Source organism: Lepisosteus platostomus, chromosome 12 (assembly GCF_059453375.1).
Source record: "Lepisosteus platostomus isolate fLepPlt1 chromosome 12, fLepPlt1.hap1, whole genome shotgun sequence".
In the NCBI taxonomy this organism is placed as follows: Eukaryota; Metazoa; Chordata; class Actinopteri; order Semionotiformes; family Lepisosteidae; genus Lepisosteus; species Lepisosteus platostomus.
In genome coordinates, this window is record NC_142622.1 from 11247804 (window position 1) to 11257552 (window position 9749).

At 36.2% G+C, this 9749-nt stretch overlaps 1 long non-coding RNA gene across 1 annotated transcript; it reads left to right on the forward strand.

The window, feature by feature from the left end:
- The first annotated feature begins 231 nt into the window (after positions 1–231).
- On the forward strand, positions 232–7540 carry LOC148651091 (uncharacterized). Its single transcript, XR_015925655.1, has 2 exons — positions 232–1000; positions 6843–7540. It is a non-coding gene; the product is annotated as an uncharacterized LOC148651091 (long non-coding RNA).
- Positions 7541–9749: the final 2209 nt, after the last annotated feature.

Sequence of the window (9749 nt, forward strand, 5' to 3'; positions counted from 1 at the left end):
TTTACCAATAAAAATATTCTTTACATAAAAAATCGATATGCCCCCACCACACTATTTTGTCACTGATCTTACAGGATCTGTTTGGAGTTTTAAATGTATATTTATTTATAAATAAATCATCATTTAATTTAAAGTGTTAATCAAATTGGTGTAGTCTGCATTAGAGCTACTCTTGTGCTATGAGTAAGCTTTCCTAGGCTTTTAATTCATGTAAACCTCCCCTATTTCTCATGGTTCCCTGCTGTTACGCGTTGCTCTGGAAACCATAAACAAACTGAACAGAATATCGTCATTCTTATCTTCACACACTACGAACATGTGTTTTGGCTTTTCAGGGAACAGACGCAGGATCTCTTGAATGCTTCCTTTCTTTTCGCTCTCTCTCCCAGGTCACATTATTAAATGATGATGGAGATCTGTGTGAAGAACAGCCATCCTGGGACTGCTGGGGGCAATCAGGCCCTCATTTTGGAAAATGTGAGAGATGTCTTGTAGTTTCAGCATTGTCCATTAAATTCCCTGTCAGAACTGCTTTCCTTCTGACCTGATGAATGTCTTGGTTATCTCTGCCCCACCACCACCTCAGTCTCCGGGTCATTTGGGAAATGTCAGTATTACAAGACAGACTGGAACACTTCTGGACAAGCAGAAAACATCAAGGGACAAAAAAAAGGCAGGAAACAGCATCCCAGGTAAAATCTGTGATCTGTAGCAAGTTCGTGGAGATTGAATTAAGTCCTGAAATTAAGTTCACAGCAATATACAGACATACAGAAAGGAGTTGAAAATGAAAGTTCAGGAGGAGGTCAAACCATATTCTGTCCCACTTCCACCTAGCAATTTGTTTGGAAATTACTCTAGTGTGTTTCCTTTTGTGTCCCTTCCACCCCATCTTCACCCAGACAGCAGATCCCTGGCTCATCCTTCATGGAAGGGGGAGAAAGGGGGAGCTGGTGGACAAACTCTCCCTTATGGACAGATTGTCCTTACACTCGGTCAGGTGAGTTACTACAGGAAATCTTACTCATTTGAATCAGACTTCTTTGTCTTAATCAGGGTGTGTCCGAACCAAGTAAATTCAGCCAGTTCCTGATGTCTTCTTTAGACAATACAAAAAAATGAGCTAATGAGTGTGTATAAGGAAATGAAACACAAAATTATTTATTTATTGTGCATAACTCAGAACTGCAAAAACCCGCCAAGGCACCTTAGTGTCGTAAAGCGGTAACCCCCAAACCAAAAGCGCAACAGAGCAGTAAACCCCAAACGGACGCTGTGTGCGACATAAAATTAGCCACAATACAGTTCACAGAATAGGCTGCAGAAATCATCCGTCACATACACTGAAAGACACCACCACAGCCACTGTTACATACAGTAGCTAGGAATTTACAGACCAAAGCCTTTTCACACAAGAAGAAATGGTAAGAAGTGATTCTGAGGTCATAAATTATCTTCCTTAAACTTTTCGGTATTGAATTTTAAATTCACTTTATCAACACTTTCCCTTATTGTCAGGTTCAACAAAAATTGTGCAGTAATAAGCCAATGTGATGATGCACATAAAAAGTATAGATATCCAAGAGTCGTGCAATATGAATTAAACCAAATAAATGTGCCGTATGTGGCTGCAATATAGTTTTCAGCTTTACACTACTTGTCAAGGAGTCATTCTGAGTAATGAGGCAGAACTACAGGAAATCGCGTCATAAATCTTGGCTTTCACTTCTCTCTCCCTCAAAAAGGCATTTGTAGTACTTTAGAGTTTAAGGAAAGCAGACAACAAGTTAAAGGGCTGTTTTTATAGAAAAAAAAATGTGTCATATTACAGTAAGGATCTGGGTTCATGTTCTTTTAAGAAATCAGAAGAAACACAGGGTCTCTAGAATAAAGCTATATCGATTACCTTCAAACATTGTTAATTTATAATCCCTTTTGTAAATATGAAATTAAATATATTTGTAAAGTTTCAAAATTTAATAGACAAGTCTATAATATTTAATTCTCTCATGTTTGAAGGCTAAAACCTCTTTGCATAAAACAGCCATTTGTCTGGTTAATGTTATCAGATATCCATTTGGGTTTTGATGACGTTGTATATGGAGAAGTTTGATTGTTCAAAACTATTTATTGATGGCCATGCTAATGTTCAATTTTTAGTACTTCACTGATCCTTTTTCAGTTTCCAAGAGCAAGCTGAAGAAAAGCAGAACCTCCTTCAGGACGTTGTGTTAACAGACTAGTTCAAGACATCCCTCTTAGAAATGAAGACCTTCAAGCTGCTGAGTAAATAAGTTAATCCTTTAGTGACACAAATGATGACATATACTATGACAAGGAAATGAAATGGGTTTCTCTTTAAAGCACTGTGAGTTTACTCTGTCTACAAAGTTATTGTACAATAGCATGAGCTTTAACATTTTGCAAGATGTAGCAGAACATAATTACATTTGAGAAAGTACAATGAAGCCCCATATGTCTGTCTTGGATATGGAATGGGAGAAAATACCACCCTTTACCATCGTATTACTCTTGCTAACCGTAGTCTCACAACAGTTTCAAAGTTATTTTTTTTCAAATGAGCATTCCTACAGGTATACTACAACTGTTGTCCAAAGCACTATACAACACAACAACATACAAGTACATTATAAAAAGTTGGCAGACACATTCATAAACTTGTGTTTGAAATTCCAATACTTTATTTTTTTCTCTTAATTGAAATGTAGTCAATGTGGAAATGAATCCTGCTTGCATTTCATAGCTTTTCTTGGGCTCTTCTGCCTTGTAAGAGAAAACTACAGTACGTATGGGCTTGGTCTTTTTTCCTTGATTGCGGATATTAACCTAATGACAAAACCTGCATAAATTGTAAAGACTGACCTTGGATGATAAGATCCCACAGGGAGAATGTGCAGGAATCTTAAGACAACAGCATGCTAACTAGATCACAGCCTACCTTCAAGGAAAGAAAAACAGAGTTTTAGGATGTGTTTCCCAATTGCGGGGCAAAGTGGTTAGGGGGTATTAGAAAATCAAAAAGGAACCCCCATACTGGAAATGGAGGTTTGTTTTTTCACCTGGACCTAAGTAAATGAAGGTCAAGATGCCAATGGACCAAGTCATGTCCAGCTGTGTAACCCTTCAGACTGTGACAGAAGAGGATTGAAAACGTCATACTTCAGTTCCTCTAATAGAAAAGAAATTGATTATCAAAAGTTATTTTATTTTACTATGCAAACCTGTGTCAATACCTGTGTAATAGATATACAGTCGTTTAATTGATTTATTTAACCACGGGAAAAGTTTCTTTTTTCACCCTTATATTATCATATTAAGGAATGTAAAAATGTTGCTTTAAATGACAACAATGATTTGAGCCATTTCATACATAAAGAATACAAATCCAAGATTTACAAATCCAAGAATACAAATGTAATTTACTTAAGTCTTAAAAGATTTCCTTCAAAAGATCTGATGTTTTTTGTAAGTGGAATTTTCAACATTTATTCAGATTTTAGTAGTGGCAACTGTACATTTCTGCCGTGCAGCTAATTTTCAGATAATAATTTTCATTTCATTCAAAATCGCAGAATTATTTTGTCTTTTAAATGTGAATGTATGTTGTGTTTAGCTTTTAGCTATAAAGTGTCTGAAAGAAAAAGAGAAAGCTAATGAAATAGATTGATAGATTATTTGTGGCAAGGATAAAACAATTTAAAGATAGACACAAAAGCATGTCTAGCACACAAACAACAGTTTCCTGTGATTAAACAGGAATTGAGCAACAAATAAAATTAGGATAGCAACATACAGTACTGTAGGTGGTCTCCTGCCACAAACATTTCTACCTTTGGTCTCTTTCCCATTGCCTTTTAAGACAATAATACAATGAATTGAATGAAAATATCACAGTTATTTATTGAGAATAGATGAAACTCCAACAGAAAAACCTTAGTTTTAACTTGGTAGTCAACATGAATAGTGAGCCCAAGATCTGCCATAGATTATCAATCTTTGTGGTGCCAGAAGATTATGTTAGACATTCTGACTTGCCTCTTTCTTAACTTGGAGGAGTTGGCGAGATCAAGCCTTACATTTGCCAGAAAATCAGTAGTGGATAACAGGGCTGAAATTGATACAGTTGGCTTAACGTTATTATTAACATTCATTGGAAATTGTAGTCTTCGAAGTGCCATTTATATATAGTTCACATCCCATACTCTCTAACTGGACTGCTGTAGGTATAATGTGATTAATAAATCAACACATACACAATTCTGGAACAAATTGTTTTTTGGGTTCATGACCCCTGTTCAGGAATTGACATTGATGTCTTAAATAATTTGGCTATTTTAAGTGACAAGGCCCAGATAGTCCGAAGTAGACTGACGCTGGAAAAATCAAGTAAGGTTTTCTCCTGCCAAGGTAAAATGCTGACGAAATCAATCCCTAAGGAAAACCTTGGACTCAAATCTCTCGATCTTCAGTGAGAAAAGGATGTATAATGATGTGAGAACAAGTTCTATTGCTTCAGGAAGCTTTCTTCTTATGGGGCTTCCTTTTGTTCTTTATATGACCATTAAAGGCAGCTGTTACATAATTGTTTCCACCAGCGCTTCTAACATAGAACACCCTTTTTAAAAGAAAGAATCTATAGGAATTGAGTTTTAAAGGAGGAACTAAACAGGATATAATTTTAACATTTTTTTGGCCTTTTAGTTTTTGAGTGCGGCCCTAAATAACACCTACTGTACAGTTCACTTTGTGTAAACTGTCATTTAGCGTCTAATTAAACAAAAAAGGAAAATATGCAAAAATTCGCCAGAGCACAGGAACAGAAATATGTGAAAGGGAAGATTGGTCAATAATAATGATCATTATTATTAATTATAATGAAGACGATATAATGATGAACAAAGTTCACATACAGCCAGGGGAAAAAGTATTAGACAACAAATTGAATCAAACCTTGTAACAAAGCTCATTTCCACAGGTTACATGCAATATTAGATTTTATTACACATTTAAAGATTTTTAACATGGTATTTTCTAATGTGATAATGAAGTTCAATATTTTATACATATATCTTTCTAAAAACATATTTGGAAACTTCAGTGCCAATACTAGACTTCATGTAATATGAATGAATCTTGTAAAATCTTGCAATCATGTATATATATTTTAAAGCTGTACCAAGCAACTGTTTGCCCCCTTTATATACAGACTTTCAGTAGTTGGTTTTAATGTGCTATTTGTACAAATTGAAGTCGCTCCAATAAACTTGACATCTACTTGTCAGTTCGTAACAAATGACCCCATAATAACCATCGTGGTGCTGAGACCTAGTTAAGTATTAGCTAGTAGAATTCACAGCAAGAACAAAGCCTATTTAAATAACTGCCTGTCCTATTGAGGGTAATTTTACCTCTTGGGTAGCAGTAGCACATCTAGATTGGATACCTGGTAAAATTGGTTTAACACTATCACAGTGTTCTGTGATGTCTTTTTTCAAATTATGTGGCTCTGTTTTTGCAGGACTATTTCGTTCAGCTATACGATATTCACTGGTGTTTCTTTTTGCTTATAGAAACACTCATTTCTATAAGTAATCCCTTACCTTAAAAATGTGTCTATGATTTCACATTGATTATGGAGTGTGTGTAGTATCCATAAAAAAATAGGACTAGATTATCTTGCAGGTTTTCCTGGGTAGACTAAATATCTACTAGAGGTGGGAAACCCTGGTCTTCAAATGCCACATTGCTTTCTGGATTTGATTCAACCTTAATGAATTCATTGAACCAGTTATGTGGATTAAAGTTATATTCAGATGTGTTTTCAAGGTCTCAATCAGGTGATAATTGAAAGATGCCTCTAACACTAGGTGGGCCTACCACTGGAAACAAAATGGCTTTCCACATAAAGTATAAGAGTGGTTCAAAGAGTCTAATACAGAAGGAAAAACACTACTTAATAGTTAACGTTAAGAAGTGAATCTAAAATTATGTCAAGCCATTTCTTGAAGGAGCTGAAGAAGCCCCAAATTTGGGCATCACCCACCTGGCTGAGAAGCCTGTCCCAGATACCCACATGCTTTTGTGTAAAGATACATTTTACTGCAATCTGCTTTTACTTTCCAGTTGTGACCCTGTTTGTGACCTTGTTTCAATAATCAAGTATTACTGAAATGAAAACTTCTTCCTCTACATTTTTTAAGACAAACCTTATCAAAGGTTTTCTGGAAATCAGGATATATCATGTCATATTCTTTAGTGTTATCAACTGTCCTTGTTGCTTGCTGAAAGAATTCTAGCAAGTTAAATAAGACCTTCCCTTTCTAATTCCATGCTGGCTGTCTCTTAAAATGTCTTTGTTTTATAGATATTCTTTTAGGTTTTTTCTTACTAGAGTTTCCATTATTCTAAAAATAAAAGAAGAATGTTCTGTTTTGAATACCTGACTAAAGAAAATAATTAATTACTTATTATATCATATTCCATTTTTCATTTAACATAAACTAGTAAACTGTTTACTCATATTTCTACTGTGCTTTTTATTGTCAAAGTACTTTGCCTCTATTAAAATAATGTCTTCTATCTCATTTTCATTTGTAGGTTCTATGAGTTCCGTTTATGTAACTTCAATATTTTAGAAACTCCTCAGGTACTCTGACATCCAGTATAAACGTTCCTACATCTGAGCCCCTATGGTAAAATTGCATTCATTCCCAGTTTGTATAGGTACCCATTTGTTCCAGATGGATTCCTAATACTCTATAATCATAAACCCTTTCTCTTTTGCACAAATCTTCTAGCCTTTTACCCTTCTTCCTCCCTAGGATTCAATGTGACAAGAAGAAGACTTCCCAAGACGTGCACCATAGGCATCCTGTTCCAAAGTTTTCAATCCCTGAAAAGATCAATCAACCTAAAGGAGAAAAATCAAATCTTTTCCCAGGAGGACTCCCATCTTGGTACCTGCTGAGCTTCAGTGGGCTGCCAATTGTGAGTTGCAGAGTGATATGGCTGGTGGCTTAAGGATATCTGTAACCTGGGTACCTACCAGTCAGGCAACACACTACCTGAGACTCCTTACAGAACACTGTCAGTCTCTCTAATAAGAGAGCTATCATTATTTTTCATTTCTAGAGAAGAGTGGTACCCCGGAACCCGCCAGTCCTGCCATTCTCCTCCAGGTTATCAGAGCCCAGATTCATCTACATTAAGGACTGAAAGCTGCTCGATGCAGCTAATCCTGGGGAAGACCTCCCATTGTGATGTGTATACCCTTCCCTGTGGCTGTGACCTACACTCACCCTGTGATCTTTCCCTCTTTGGTCCTAAACCTCCTGCCCCTTTGCTCACAACAAACCCATAGTCTCACTAAAGGGGTGTTAACTAGTTCCTTTATGTTGCAGCAGTGGTCAGAGGTTGGATCTCAAGCCCATAGATCATGGACTCAAGGTACTCAACCAGATGACCACGTTCACAGATGAAATCTCTCCAAATGTCTTAATCAATAAAGCTAATCATCCAATGAGCCATCCACTGCAATGTCCTTTATACTAGTGGCTCCTTTTAGGTATGTATTAATTCACTTTTTAATCCAGTAGACAGTTCCAAAAAAAGATATTTATTTATTGTCTGACATATTCATTTTTTTACAGTACATTTTAATCATAGAGGTCAAAAGAAAATGAGTAGTGTTTTTAAAAGCACAATATGAAAGAAGACCTGTACTTACAGGAGAAATACTGTAAGTGAAAAAGAAACATTAAGACAAAGCAAAATGTGAATCTGTAAGACCCCCAAAAAATTATAAATTTCTTATAATTTAGCATTTTGTTTTATGTATTTTGTGTTAGCCTAAGTACTGAATGTTCTGAGTTGTTTTGTGTTTTGTAAACAAAGACAAACAAGAATTCTAAGACAAATTATTTTTAGAAATACCTGTGATCACATTGCTGTGCTGTGTTGTGTCACGTATTGGTGTGTCACCTGGCTATAAAAAACAAAAGGAGGTTTCTAGGAAAGGTACCACCTGTAGCTTCTGTATTCCCGCCCCCTTAAAGAAAGCTGTTATGATGTTAGGAAAACTGCAGTGAAAAGATTTCCTGCTTCATCCTTTGACTCTATTACATTAACAAGAATATGTGATTCTTGTTTAATGAATATTGGGCAAATGGCTTTCCTTTATGAATTATGTTTTTTTCCTGGTGCACTTCAGGAACACATTTGTTGCTTACAAGTCATCTTATATCAGGATCAAGTAAATGTTTATTCCATGCTGAAAAAAGAAAAAAGGCAACACAACGTTTCGGCTCTGGAGCCTTCTTCGGGTGTTACACAGCCAAAAAGTTGTGTTTCCTTTCTTCTCTTTTCAGCATGGAATAAACATTTACTTGTTTCTTTGCAGCCTACACATGCTGATGCAGCTACCTAATTGAACTACATCTTATATTATGTACATATTAAAAATAAAAGGTTTTCAGACAATATACATTTTAATGTATATACAGCTGAGAAGTCTCTTACAGCCAAATTACACCAGGAAGAGAAATATTTAGGTTTGAGTGCACAATAAATCTTTTCTTTTGTTTGTGGTGGACAGCAATCCTCCAGAGTACAATCTACTGGATATTTTACCATTCATTAACAAGACTTCGCTCTTCAATTTCCTGCTGCATAGGGTGGCGTCAGGGCTATGAATCAAAAATTAGTTTAAAAAAATACAATCAACAGGAATTTTTCAGCAAAATACTTAAATAAGTGCTTGTTTACTAATGCTTTGACATTAACATCAAATAATAGGTACTAAACCTGAAGAAGCAACCAATGTAAAGTCTTTAAGTGGCTTTGTCAACCCAATAATATAATCCTATAATATACTGTAGGCTATATAAGATGTGGGTTGTGGATTTCAATTATATAACTACATTTTGAAAGCGCTGATGCATTCTAAGTGGCATACCTAAACCAAAAAAAACATATTCTCTAAAGAGTCATGAAAATGACTGAAAGGCATGTCCTAGTCCAAAATACTAAAGGTGAGGGACACAAAGTCTTTATCCTGGACAAGTATTTGTCAGAGTGCTGTAGGAATTTGGAATTGTGACCATAATTGTAGTTCCTTTGTGTGCCTCTCCTTTGCTTTTTGCTAACTTTCCAGATCTGCCACTCTGGGAACTCCATGAGACGGTCTTAGAGGTCCTGTTTGTTGTTTTCTCCTGTAACTGGCTTTTGTCCATCATTAGTACTGACAATTAAGCTTTGAAGAACTGTCTGGGATTATTTGCCTGCATCAGTTTGCTTAGTCTGGAGAATCTTCACATTTTTAACAGTCTGACTTTTTAGTATTCCTATAATGGAATCCTGTGTATTGGTTCTAGTGAAGAGCTGAGTGTGGCATGACTGTGTCGGTACCTGTTCCCGGACAATTTGGGTTTCACCGGTTACAAAATATATTGTTACCTCCACTGTAATCTATCTGTGGATTCGACAGAGATCATCTTGTCACCAGTGAGCTTTCCTGCCATTTTCTTACAGCTTTATCCAAAACAAGATCATGGTAGTTGAAGCCTATCCTGGCGAACAAGGGGCACAAGTCAGGATACACCCTGGACAGGAATTCAGCCCATCACAGGGCACACACAGACACAAACACACACACACACACTCACACCAGGACCAAATATCCCAGAAGCCTATTTACCTACCCATGTCTTTGGACTGTGGGAGGAGACCTA